Genomic DNA, 13,273 nt, shown 5'->3' with positions numbered 1-13,273 from the left:
TTTGGTGATCTTCTATTGACCTAAGGCCCATACACCAGTTATGAAGTGACTTTTATCCTGCGGCCTGGGAGCAATTTATGCCTGAAACAAGCAAAGAGACAAGCACAACTCTTTTGAAATCCTTGGCTTTCAAGTTTCAATACGAAGCTAAACCTTCATAAATAAAACAAGTAAGCAAACTGAATCTCCCAACATGTGAGTGTAGAGAAACAAACAAAAACTTATTTTATATAAATGATTTGGATAGTCTATAACATTTTAGGGACAATTCTGCCCAAACTGATATGAAAATGCGATTTTTTCAGGTACCAATTTTGCTTTTGCTTTGTTAAGGTGGCAGGATTTATCTTATGTAGGAAAAACTAAGTCACCAAGACATTGAACTTCCAAGCTCCTGAAAGAGGCATTTAAGCCTGAAATGGGCTTTCCAGAAAGTGACCAAAAGCATACAAAATGGAAAAAGGAAAAATCACATATAAAGTACTTACCACATCAGAGCCCCTGTGGATAGGTGTGTGGCGCTTTGTAACTTGATCTTGCTTAAAAACTCAACCACAGACCCTGTGTGCAGGAAAGAGAACAGTCTGGAAACTGGATTTTTGTGATCCTGCTTGAGTCCTCCAAGGCTCCAAATTGTTTAACTGACTAGAAAATTCTGCTTCGCTTCTAGTATTGGTCTCCCCTCCCTGGCCCTCTCAACTACAGGCCCTGAGCCCCATTTGGGGTAATTTAAGCTCTGTTCCACTCACACTCCTGAGCCCAAGTTCATCCTCTGTCCTGGGTGAGTCTCCACCCCCCCCAACCCCCCCACCCGGAGAGAGTGGGGTCTGGAATGGGCCTTGCTGCCCTGTCACCAGATGGATACAGGCAGCAGGAGGCTTCTCCCCTCACTCCTTCTCCCATGGCACCTCAGGACTTCTGTTTTGCTTTCCTGATTGCTCCCCGGGTCAACACCCAGAAAGAAGCCCTGAGTCTCAGCCTTCTGCCCCCAGATGTGGCCCTTATCCTTCTTCCTCTAGTAACTGGAGGCTGAGGTCTGGCTCCCTATATGAGGGACCACCTGGAAGCACACTGCCCCCTGGTGGATGTCATTCTTCCTGCCTGGAGATCCCTGCAGCCAGCCCACCCCTCACTCCAGGTGGCTACCCAAATATCTCCTTAAGTGGGGATTAAACTGTAACTTGCCACACCTGTAAAAAACATAATTAGAACTGTGGGATGTTCCTTGGTGGTGTGCCAACTGATACATTTTTAGGCTTTCTACAAATTGTACTGTTAAACACTGTCATTATTAAAATTTAAATTGTATAAACTTAAAATTAACTTACATTAAAAACAAAGGCCATAAATACTTAAAACTCATCCCTTCTTAATAACCTTACTAAATTTTACTATTTTCTATGCTCGTGAGTTGTTTATATCTATTGGTATCTGGATGGTGGAAATTACTCCACTTGTCAAATCATAGTTGAATTGCAACCACAGGTTGGCTATGGATACAAGAGTTCAGCAAAAATCAATGAAGACATTCAGTGCGAATCAATGGCTATATGGAATTTAAAATAAAGAGCATTGTATATTTTATTATTATTTCTAAATGGTGTGCTGCACACCATTTACATCAGTAAAATTTATAAATGGATATAATTTTTTTTCTAGAGAGCTAATCGTTAAACATTTTGGAGCACACTACAGTGTCCCCTCCTCCCACTCCGGAGCCAGTTGTAGAGTCTCATTAATTCTCCCAGTTCTGCAAACACCCCATTGCTGACCTTGAGAGCTGGTTGGAGGGTGGGAAGCTCACACTCCCACCACTACCCTCACCACCCCCGATTAATCCTGTCCAAGTGGAGGGACATCATTAGCATACCACACCCGGCCTCTGCCGCTTCCTGACACATTCCTTGCCTGCGGAAGGTGAACTGACTTCGCTGGTTGGTGAGTTTAGAAGGAGAAAGAAATCATGCATGGCCTAGCTCCTGCTTCTGTTCCTTTTCTTAGAAGCCACCCACAGGGGGCATCTCTCTCCACATGGGGAAGTCTGCCATATTCAGGTATTGCCTGAGGCTGATGAGCAAGTTGGTCAAATTCTGGAGTTTGGTATTAAGAACCCCACTTGCTCAAAGATAGAAACTATGCTCTGTAAAGTAGCATTGATCATAATGAGGGCCGTATATTGGCCTCCACCCTTTCTCTTATTTCTCACTGGTTTAAAAACGGAATGGGGAAAAGAAGTGCTATTTATTGGGTCCCTCAGAAAACTCCCAAAGGCTCCTCTTCCATCAGCCTTTGCTCCTGAGGTCACAGAATGCCTTGTGGCTGTACCCATTTGTACTGGCATGCATAAGCCTTTTCTAAGATGAGAAAACTGGACTGGCAAATTTATTTGATTCTAATTCCTTTTATTACATGTACGTGTATGTGGAATAATAATGCTTACACAGTTGAGCACCTTGTATATGCCAGATATCGTACATAGGAACACAGATCTTAGAAAGCAAGTATTAATGACCTAGAGTGTTAAAGTAACTTTCCCAAGGTCACAAAGTAACAAGCTAGTTGTCTGATCCCAAGGCCCTTGCTCTTTCCAGTACATTTTCCCTCACTCCCCTTTTCTTTCTCTTCTCTTTCTTCCCACCCCCAGCCCTCTAGTCCTCCCTCCTCTCCTTTCCTCTCTCTCCTTCTTTCTTTCACCCATCCATCCTTCCACCACTACCTTCCCCCATTTCCACATTTTCTAGCCCTTTGACACTACAGAAAACTAAGACAGCATCTGAAATCTCAGAGGTTTTTATACATATATATAATTTTTGAATTTCTACATATAATTATATATAACTCATATATAATTATATATAAATTCTAAAATATAATAAAAATAAATAAATAAAAATTCTACAAAATCTTACCCCAACAGCTGGGCCCTCAAGAAACTTGGCAGCAGGCAGCAGGAAAACTGGAGCTGTCTTTTTAGTATCCTCCTCGGGTTTCTCATGAGCAACGTCTAGCATCCCATTCAAGATCCTGGGGGAGGAGGTCACAAAGAAATGAGTGTGTGTCGAGAGAGACCACAGGATTGCCTCAAGCTAGAGTCTGTGCAGGCTTGACCAGGGGGCTGGGCTCTACATGGAAAATGCAGCCTTACCTCAAATGGAGTGTTTTCTGTTACTTCTACATCAAGCTTTCTTTCCCTGGGGTCAATAGTTGTGCAACAAACAGTTTCAGAGATTGAGCAAACAGTTCAGAAATTATTTGGGGAATGATTACAGGAAGGGGAAAAATAAATACATATATATATACACATATATACCTATTATATATATTTTTTAAAATGCATTCTCTATGGGAGGTAACATCATTCCCAAAGGGGTGAAAATTTGTTCTCAGGGGAGAGGGTGAAAAAAATCTCTCTTTTTACATATAAAGCACAGACAATACTGACATACATATAGTGCCTAAACAAATACAGTAAGACTTTGGTATTAAAATTGCATGGAGGGGGGCTTCCCTGGTGGCGCAGTGGTTGAGAGTCCGCCTGCCGATGCAAGGGACGCGGGTTCGTGCCCCGGTCCGGGAGGATCCCACATGCCGCGGAGCGGCTGGGCCCGTGAGCCATGGCTGCTGAGCCTGCGCGTCCGGAGCCTGTGCTCCACAACGGGAGAGGCCACAACAGTGAGAGGCCCGCATACCGCAAAAAAAAAAAAAAAAAAAAAAATTGCATGGAGGGGATACTAAGAAAAACATGTCTAAAAAGGCTCCTTAGGGGAACAATAACTTTTTTTTAAATGGTTGAAAAACATTGATGTATATTGAGAGCCTAGCAGACTATGTGACACATGGTAGGTATTCAAAACATGAGACCTGTAGGTGCTATTATCATGGTTAGTTGTTCTTATAATTGTCCAACAAACTAACTAGAGAGCCATGCCATCCCATCATGGTTAGGGTGGAGAAGGGGTACTGTGGCCAGTTCCCAGATGAAGTTAGCTTAGGGTAGATCCTGCATGAGCTAGAGGTCCAAACTGCCTGGGGTTCTAGAAAATAAGCAGATTCTTGCACACCACTGGGATGACCTCTGGGATGCTCAGGAACACTTGTGCAGGATGGTGTTAAAATCCAAAAAACAAGACACGGCACAGACGTTTGTGAGCAGTGCATAGGCTACCACGATGCCCATGTTAACCCTCTGGGGAAAGGACGTACTCCTAAATTCAGTTTCTTCCTGGCTGAGAACTCTCTAGGAGGCACTCAATATTTGAGTTAATACAGGGTTGGAGCAAATATTGAGCAACCTCTCATGGCTGATGCATGTGCTCTGCAGGTTGAATTACCCAATGATTATTCTTTTTTTTTTTTTTTGCGGTACGCGGGCCTCTCACCGTTGTGGCCTCTCCCGTTGCGGAGCACAGGCTCCGGACGCGCAGGCTCAGCGGCCATGGCTCACGGGCCCAGCCGCTCCGCGGCATGCGGGATCTTCCCGGACCGGGGCACGAACCCGTGTTCCCTGCATCAGCAGGCGGATTCTCAACCACTGCGCCACCAGGGAAGCCCGCCAATGATTATTCTTAAAACCTGTATTTGCGCTCCTTTCAGCGTACAAAGTGGTCTCATGTATAGTATCTTATTAAATCATCATAATAACCTAGTAATGTTATTATCCTATCACTACTTGAAGGATAAAGAAGCTGAGGCTTGGAAAGTTCACTTATTTTAGTTATTTGTCGGGTTTTTTTGGCCGTGCTGTGCAGCATGCAGGATCCTAGTTCCCCGACCAGGGATCAAAACTGTGCCCCCTGTAGTGGAAGCACGGAGTCCTAACCACTGGACCACCAGGGAATTCCCAGTTATTTCTTCCCTTTAGCTGCCCAGTAATAAGTAGCAGAGCAAGTCTCCTTTCTACTACGCTACACCACCTTTGATATTCCTTTCCCACAGAGGAGAAAGACACACGAATGGTAAAGCTACAGAGGAAAAGGCATATGCTGGAATTTGGGGGCTCCAAGCAAGGGATATGGTAATATCTATGAACTGACACAATTAAGTCATGCAGGAAGAGGAGTTATCTCATGGAATATGAATCTAGCATATGGCAGAGCCTGCTGAGGCTGGTCAAACTATCAACTGCCAAGTTACAGGGAAATGAAAAGCCGTCAAAATAGAGATGGAAGCATCTCAAGATGCTGTGAAATTTGGAACATAGAAGACTTAGGGCACAAATGTGGAGAACAAAAACATGATATGAGAAATGAATGGCCAGGGGACTTCCCTGGTGGCACAGTGGTTAAGAATCCGCCTGCCAGTGCAGGGGACACGGGTTTGAGCCCTGGTCCAGGAAGATCCCACATGCCGTGGAGCAACTAAGTCTGTGTGCCACAACTACTGAGCCTAGGCTCTAGAGCCCGTGAGCCACAACTACTGAGCCTGCGTGCCACAACTACTGAAGTCCACAGGCCTAGAGCCCATGCTCCGCAACAAGAGAAGCCACCGCAGTGAGAGGGCCGCACACCGCAACGAAGAGTAGACCCCGCTCGCCGCAACTAGAGAAAGTCCGCGAGCGGCAACAAAGACCCAATGCAGCCAAAAATTAAATAAGTAAATAATTAAATTTTTTTTTTTTTTAAAAATGAATGGCCAGGTACACACTTGGTGCAAATTTTCATTTCAGGGCCACAGCTTCAAATGTAGGAATGAAGGATATTTGACTAAGAATGGAGAACATTTTTCAAAGACTGAAAAGAATGTGTTTAGTCAGAGACCAACTCATCTGGCCAAAAGGGCTGTAAATGGAAAACAGACGGGAAAGGAGAAAAAAACACCTAGATAAAACTGAAATGGGTCTCCATGGATGACATGAAGGAAGGCCTGGGAAGAATTTCAACAGTGAGGGAGGTGCCGAGTGATTCCATGAGAAAACGATTGGGAAGGACATCAGAAACAAAATAGGCAGCAGATGTCCTGATATCATGCTCAGAACATAGTAACCTTGAGATTACAGCACAGGGTGACAAACAAGACCTCAAAGATACCAGGAGAGTTGGCAGGATGGAACAGGTCCATGGGAACACAGTGATAGAAGGGTGTGCTATGCACAAAAGACCTGTTGAGAGGAGATGGAACAGCATTGTAGGCTGTAATAACAATAGATTCAGAGGAATCCCTGAACGCTTGGATGAAGATGAAAGGAGAGAGGAACAGAAGTGATGTTTTTATGGAAACTGAGCTGAGCCACATGGGGGAAAGCCACAAAATTGGCAAAGCGCACACGCTGGGGATAACATTCTGGATATCTCATTCAGATAAGAGCAGTTTTTCACTTGCCTTCACATCCTAGAAGGTAGAGGAAAGAATAAAAATAACTATGCTCTAACTGATTCCAACCAATGGGAAGAAGCCATTTGTTAGAGTGGAAGGAATGAGACCCTGGGAGAATGTGGCCATGTCATCTTCAAGGGAAGACAAGGATGAGCTGGATAAAATGCGCACAGAGGACTTAAGGAAGCTAGACTTCAAAATATCTTTTAAAATAGGCATAATTCCACACGTTTCCAAAAGAAGACAGTACCAGGAAGTGCTTAGAAGCATGACTTTGGGCAATTCCAAAGAAGAGAAAAGAGGTGGGGATATTCTTAAAGAAATTAGAGAGATGGCACAGAGCTCTTTAAACTAGAATATAGAATGAACACTCAAAAAGATGGAGGCAAGTGATCAGAGTGACAGAGAACCATACAAAGAGTAGCAGGAATGTTAAAATCCTGGAGGAATCAAAGCATGCAAAACTGGCAAGGGCCAGAGAATGTGTTACAGGTACAAGGGAATTATGATAATGGATGGTAGAAAGGATGTACTATTTCTCAAATTTCTCTTTTAGGGTCTGAAAAAGACTGCAATTGTGGGGCTGGAAAGACAAAAGTGGATAAGAATATGTTGAAATCCAAGGTTGGGGAAGATGTTACTGATCCATTTTGAAAGCTAATACAGGATCAGACTTGGTGGTCCACAGTCTATGGATCAAGTGGCATTCATTTGCCTATCTCCACACATTCTTCCTTCTTCCTAAGTATTACTAATAGCATGTTAGTAAGCTGATCTCCAAATTTTTATAGGAGATCGGGGGTATCACTGTTTTGGATCAGAAGAATTGATTCCATTTGGATCATCTGCATACTCTCCTATTATCAGAGTGCTTTTAGTTGAAATATGTCTGGCTCAAGGCTTAAAACTAGCTAACTAATTACAGAAGAACAGTTTCTAAAGTCCTCAGCGGCATACTGTTTATACTTCTAGTAATTCTAGTATTCAGTAGTTGTGGTATGTGGGCTCAGTAGTTGTGGTGTACAGGCTCTAGAGTGCACAGGCTTCAGTAGTTGTGGCATGTGGGCTCAGTAGTTGCGGTGTGCGGGCTCTAGGGCACGTGGGCTTCAGTAGTTGTGGCATGTGGGCTCAGTAATTGTGGCTCGTGGGCTCTAGAGTGCAGGCTCCGTAGTTGTGGTGCACGGGCTTCCACTTCTAGTATTCTACCTTTACCAACACAAAATGAAATGTGTTGGAGTTTTCTAAGGGTTGTCTAGAGTGGTTTCTCTTAAAAGAACTTGGAAAAATGAGTGTCACTGTCTTTTATAAAAATTATGGAGTTAGCCCATAGTCAATACATCATGTTATGAAATTATAGAACGGGCAAAACTGATCTGTGGGGAGAGAAATCATGATAGTGGTTGCCAGGATAGATAGGGGCAGCGATAGAATGGAAGAGACCGTAGTGAACCTCCTAGGATGATGGCATACTCAGCTGGAGTACTGGTTACATGGATATCTGCAGTTGTCAAAACTCATCAAATTGTCACTGTCACTGTATGCAATTACACTTCTATAAAATATATAAAAAGTATATAATAAATCTGGGCAGTGATATGAAGTGAAAAAAGAATGATTTTCTCCCGTGACTTGACAGCGATCAAATGAAGTTAAGAACACCAAGGAACCAGAGAAAAGCAGTCTCAGAGTTTGAAATTAGCAGTACTCTACCAGTAGATTTAGTGAAAAGTCAGTCTTACCAACACCCTTGACCTGTTAATTTCCTACTGGCAAAGTCTCCCATATTGTAGAAAAGGGGCACCACTACCCTTTTTCCTGGTTATACTGGAACCAAGTACTGCTGGTTCCCAAACTTCCATGCACATAAATATCATCTTGGATGTTTGTTAAAAATGCAGACTCTGGAGATTTTGATACAGTAAATCTAGGTTAGTGTCTAAGAATTTCCATTTTAGTGGACATCCTTGGGGAGACTGATGGAGGTAGTCAATGGACTTATACTTTGAGAAACACTTTAGATAATCAAATCATAAAACTAGTTCCTAATTCCTCTAATTTCAGGCTCTCCAGGCCACCTTCTGATAATATAGCCTTCTTCCATTCCTTCACAAAGAAAATATGTTGCTTATAGCAATACGGGTATTCCAGCCCATGTGATCAGAGCTCTTTCTTATTCAGTAATAAATAGGCATTGGTTTTGTACCTCAATCTGACGGACCTGGTATTTAAATAAATATAAATACCCTTATAAATGTGGTAAACGTTTCACATGATACTGAAAAACCGTACTTCTTGGACTGAGGGAAAGATGTGTGACAAATTTATGCCAAATTTACCAAGATAAAGGGTATTTACAAAATTCCCTCCTTAAAGAAATCCTATGCCTGACATCATCACGGTTGCTGTGTTCTTTTTTTTAAATTAATAGACTTAATTTTTTTATAGTAGTTGTAGGTTCACAGCAAAACTGAGTGGAAAGCACAGAGAGCTCGCATGTATTCCCTGTCCTCTCACACACACAACCTCGTGCATTGTGGACACTCTGTGCCACAGGGTATGCTCTTTATGAGCAATGAAACTGCACTGACATGCCATTATCACCCAAAGTCCATGGCACAAATTAGGGTTCACTCTGTGTTGTATATTCTATGAGTTTTAGCAAGTGTTGTGTTCTTCTAAGCCAGTTAGCTTAACAATAAACATGTAAATATAATATTTCCATTTTAAACGTAACTCAACAAATATTTAAATAATTTGTGTTGTGGTTTACTTTTCTAATGCTAAATAAAAGTTCTTTATTGACATTTTGGAAAAATGAAAACATATTTAAAAGCCACAAGTGGGACTTCCCTGGTGGTGCAGCGGTTGAGTCTGCCTGCCAATGCAGGGGACTCGGGTTCGATTCCTGGTCCAGGAAGATCCCACATGCTGCAGAGCAACTAAGCCCATGCACCACAACTACGGAGCCTGCACTCTAGAGCCCACATGCCACAACTACTGAAGCCCACGTGCCCTAGAGCCCGCACACCGCAACTACTGAGCCCACATGCCACAACTACTGAAGCCTGTGCACTCTACAGCCTGTACACCACAACTACTGAGCCCACATACCACAACTACTGAAGCCCATGTGCTCTAGGGCCCGTGTGTTGCAATTACTGAGATTGCATGCTGCAACTACTGAAGCCTGCATGCCTAGAGCCTGTGCTCCACAAGAGAAGCCATTGCAATGAGAAGCCTGCACACTGCAACAAAGAGTAGCCCCTGCTCACCGCAACTAGAGAAAGCCTGCGCACAGCAATTAAGACCCAATGCAACCAAAAATTAATAAAATTTTTTTAATTAAAATATATTTTTTAAAAATAAAATTAATAAAAAAGAAAACCACAAGGTATTTTACTACCCTGGGCTAACCATTGTGAATGTTCTGATTCTTTTTTTCTTCAAGTCATTGTTCTGTTTTTATGTACATATATTTATTGTGGTGGCGGTAATGGTGGTTGTTTATTTCTTTACAAAACCAGGATTATAATATATAAAAAGTTCCTAACACTGTATCATTCTGTCATATTTTAACAGTATTAACTCTCCTCTGCTCTGATTTTATTTTTCTTCTTGGCATTTATTGCCACTTGACATAATATGTTTGCTTTATTATTTTCTGTCCTCACTGAATGTATGTTCCAGGACAGCAGTTGTTCCAGAAGAGAGTTCTGCTCATTATGAAAACACAGCACCTATAACAGTGCCTGACACGTGTTAGTTATTCAATACATATTGGTAGAATGAACAAATAAATGAATAAGTGGAACTTTATTGTGTTAGTAAATATGCTTCAAAATCATGATTTACAATGATTAAGCAATTCCATCAAATGTATACAATGTAATTTGTTGAATCATTCTTCTAAGTGATCAACAGTTGGGCTATTTCCACCTTCTAGTTTTTTATTATTGCAGTTAATGAGGATATATAAATCTTGTTTATAAAAGGGAGTTCATATTTCTGATTTTTCCTTAGGACTAATATCTAGAAGTAGAGTTATTATATGAAAAATTATAAAAATCTTAAAGATCTTTTTACCTACTGCCATTTAACTTTCCAGGAATATTGCAATTCATTTGTCTATAAACAGTATAAGAAAATGGCCACCTCTTTTCATCTTTGCTAATAGTGAGTACTGACATTTTATTTCAAAAAATTATGTCCTGAGAAAGAAAAATGGAGATGTGGGAATCAGGTCCTCTGACTTCAGACTATACTACAAAGTTACAGTAATCAAAACAGTATGGTACTGGCACAAAAACAGAAATATAGATCAATGGAACAGGACAGAGAGCCCAGAGATAAACTCACGCACCTATGGTCAACTAATCTATGACAAAGGAGTCAAGGATATACAATGGAGAAAAGACAGGCTCTTCAATAAATGGTGCTGGGAAAAGTGGACAGCTACATGTAAAAGAATGAAATTAGAACATTCCCTAACACCATACACAAAAATAAACTCAAAATAGATTAAAGACCTAAATGTAAGACTGAACACTATAAAGCTCTTAGAGGAAAACATAGGCAGAACACTCTTTGACATAAATCACAGAAATATTTTTTGGATCCATCTCCTAGAGTAATGAAAATAAAAACAAATAAATGAGACCTAATTAAACTTAAAAGCTTTTGCACAGCAAGGAAACTATAAACAAAACGAAAAGACAGTCCACAGAATGGGAGAAAATATTTGCAAATGAAGCGACCGACAAGGGATTAATCAAAATATACAAACAACTCATGCAGCTCAATATCAAAAAAACAAACAATCCAATCAAAAGAACAAGTGTTGGGCTCCCCTGGTGGTGCAGTGGTTCAGAGTCCGCCTGCCTATGCAGGGGACGCGGGTTCATGCCCCAGTCCGGGAAGATCCTGCATGCCGCAGAGTGACTGGGCCCATGGGCCGTGGCTGCTGGGCCTGCACGTCCAGAGCCTGTGCTCCACGGCGGGAGAGGCCACAGCAGTGACAGGCCTGCATACCGAAAAAAAAAAAAAAAAAGAACAAGCGTTCTTTTCACTTGTGTTGAGTTAAAATGTAATTTTTTAAAATGTATATATTAACCACTTGTGTTTTATATTTGTTTATTGCCTGTCCATATCATTTGGCAAATTTTCTATTAGACTTTTTCTTATCAATTTGTAAGCATGCTCTATTACTTAGAGATATTAACATAGCACATGGTTTATTTTTGTCTTCATTTTAATTCTGCTCTTTTTCGTGAATGAAGTTAGCTGGAGCACTGACCCCTTTCTGTAACTGGCCTAATTTCTGCAGTACAAGATTACTATTACTGAAACATCCATTCTTCTCCCACTGATTTGAAATGGTCACTTTTATCACATTTTATCACATTTATATGGACCAGTGGTTAATAGTGAAAACCCTGGCCGTCCTCTGTCACCATTTTTAATGAGGTTGTGAGTGAACTGGGGCAGTGGCCTTCAGCACATAGTAAATGGTACTAAAGTGAGAGCTGTTATTATAACACTGGCTAAATAATCTCTCCTGTTGTGTTTTTTGTTTGTTTTCACATCCTGCTTCATTTGGTGAGATCAATCTCAGTAAGCCTTGACCTTTGCTCTTGGAATATTTTCAGCTACGCACCTCCTTAGAGACAGTTTGGAAACTCTCTCAAGTAAGATAAACGGAGTTCTCTAAATTCTTTGCTTTGATGCCCTCCCTGCCACCATTAAAAAATTGGCAAACATGCCAGCTTCTGTCCTTGGACATTAGGGATATTGCAGGAGGTTACTGCGAGGTGATATGCTGGACTTGTCATGACATGCTCAATTTACCACGGCAACCTGAAGGGTCACTGCAGCCACCAAACCCATTAGTGCCCGATCCAGGAGCTGGCTATGGCACACCCCTCCCTTAGCCAGCACGCCTAGCAAAGTGAAGGTTGTTAAGTTCCCAACCCCACCCAATTCTTTGTATCTCAGGGCTGGCTCCTGATAGCATTGCCTTTGCTCTGAGCCTGGAACACATATAGGAAGGTCTACCTGCGTTTGTTTACTGTCAGTCCACTTCCAGATGCTTTATAGCTTCTAGAATGATAGCCAAGTATCAATCAACCCAAAATTTCATGGCTTAAAACATTAACTTATTAAGATCTCTAATGACATTATGTGTTGACCAGGTTCAGCTGAGAAGTTCTTCTCCTGGTGTCATTTTAGGTCTCTCATGCAGTTACACTCAGACGGCTATGCGGCATGGGGACATCCGAGATGATGTCTTCTCTCACATATCTGGCCCCTTGGTGCTTCTCCAAATGGCCATTCTCTCCATCCTCAGGGGTATCTCATCCTCCAAGGTCTTTCTACATGGCCTCTCTCTATAGCACGGTAGTTGGACTTCATACTTGGTGGCCAGCTTCCAAGAGTGTGTAGGGGCCAGAATATGCCACCCTAAAATATGCTATTGGCATAAGGATTATTTTGAGCTAGAGGCAAATGAGAATTGACAAGTGCAGAAAGACACCTTCCAGGAGCTTCCCTTACCTGACAAAAAGCAGAAACTTCTGAGAAATGAGAGCTGCCATAACTTCCTCTCCCAGGGAAGTTTTATGGCCATGAAAAAGATGGAAAGTCAACACCAATATGGACCTGCAGAAACCAACTTCACTCCATTAGCTTCCCCCACATATTTACCTTCCCACAGTTTGTCACCCTTGGAAGCCTAAAACCATCTCCCTTTGTCCTGTCATTTCTCTACAAATTTATTGTTCTTTGCTAAGATGCCATATAAGCCCAAGTTCTAGCCACTCCTTTGAGCAACTCATCACTGAGTATACACATAATGCAAGTGTTAATAAAATTCTTTTGTTCTTCTCTCTGTCTTTAGGCAGTTTAATTGGCAGGGCCCCAGTCAATGACCTAAATTGGATACAGAAAAAAAAATTTCTTTTTCCTT

The 13,273-nt window shown here is 41.8% G+C and overlaps 1 long non-coding RNA gene across 1 annotated transcript in view; it reads right to left on the bottom strand.

Annotated features, from left to right (window-relative positions):
- Positions 1-488: 488 nt before the first annotated feature.
- The window catches only part of LOC131762007 (uncharacterized), a 29,953-nt gene continuing 17,168 nt past the window's right edge, over positions 489-13,273 (bottom strand). Inside the window, exons 2-3 of the long non-coding RNA XR_010841896.1 lie at positions 2,910-3,024; positions 489-561 (exon numbers count right to left, since the gene is read on the bottom strand). This is a non-coding gene — a long non-coding RNA (uncharacterized lncRNA). The remainder of the gene's footprint in view (positions 562-2,909; positions 3,025-13,273) is intronic.

The sequence above is a fragment of the Kogia breviceps genome, chromosome 8, assembly GCF_026419965.1.
Source record: "Kogia breviceps isolate mKogBre1 chromosome 8, mKogBre1 haplotype 1, whole genome shotgun sequence".
NCBI lineage: Eukaryota > Metazoa > Chordata > Mammalia > Artiodactyla > Physeteridae > Kogia > Kogia breviceps.
This window is presented reverse-complemented; position numbering and strand designations above follow the sequence as displayed.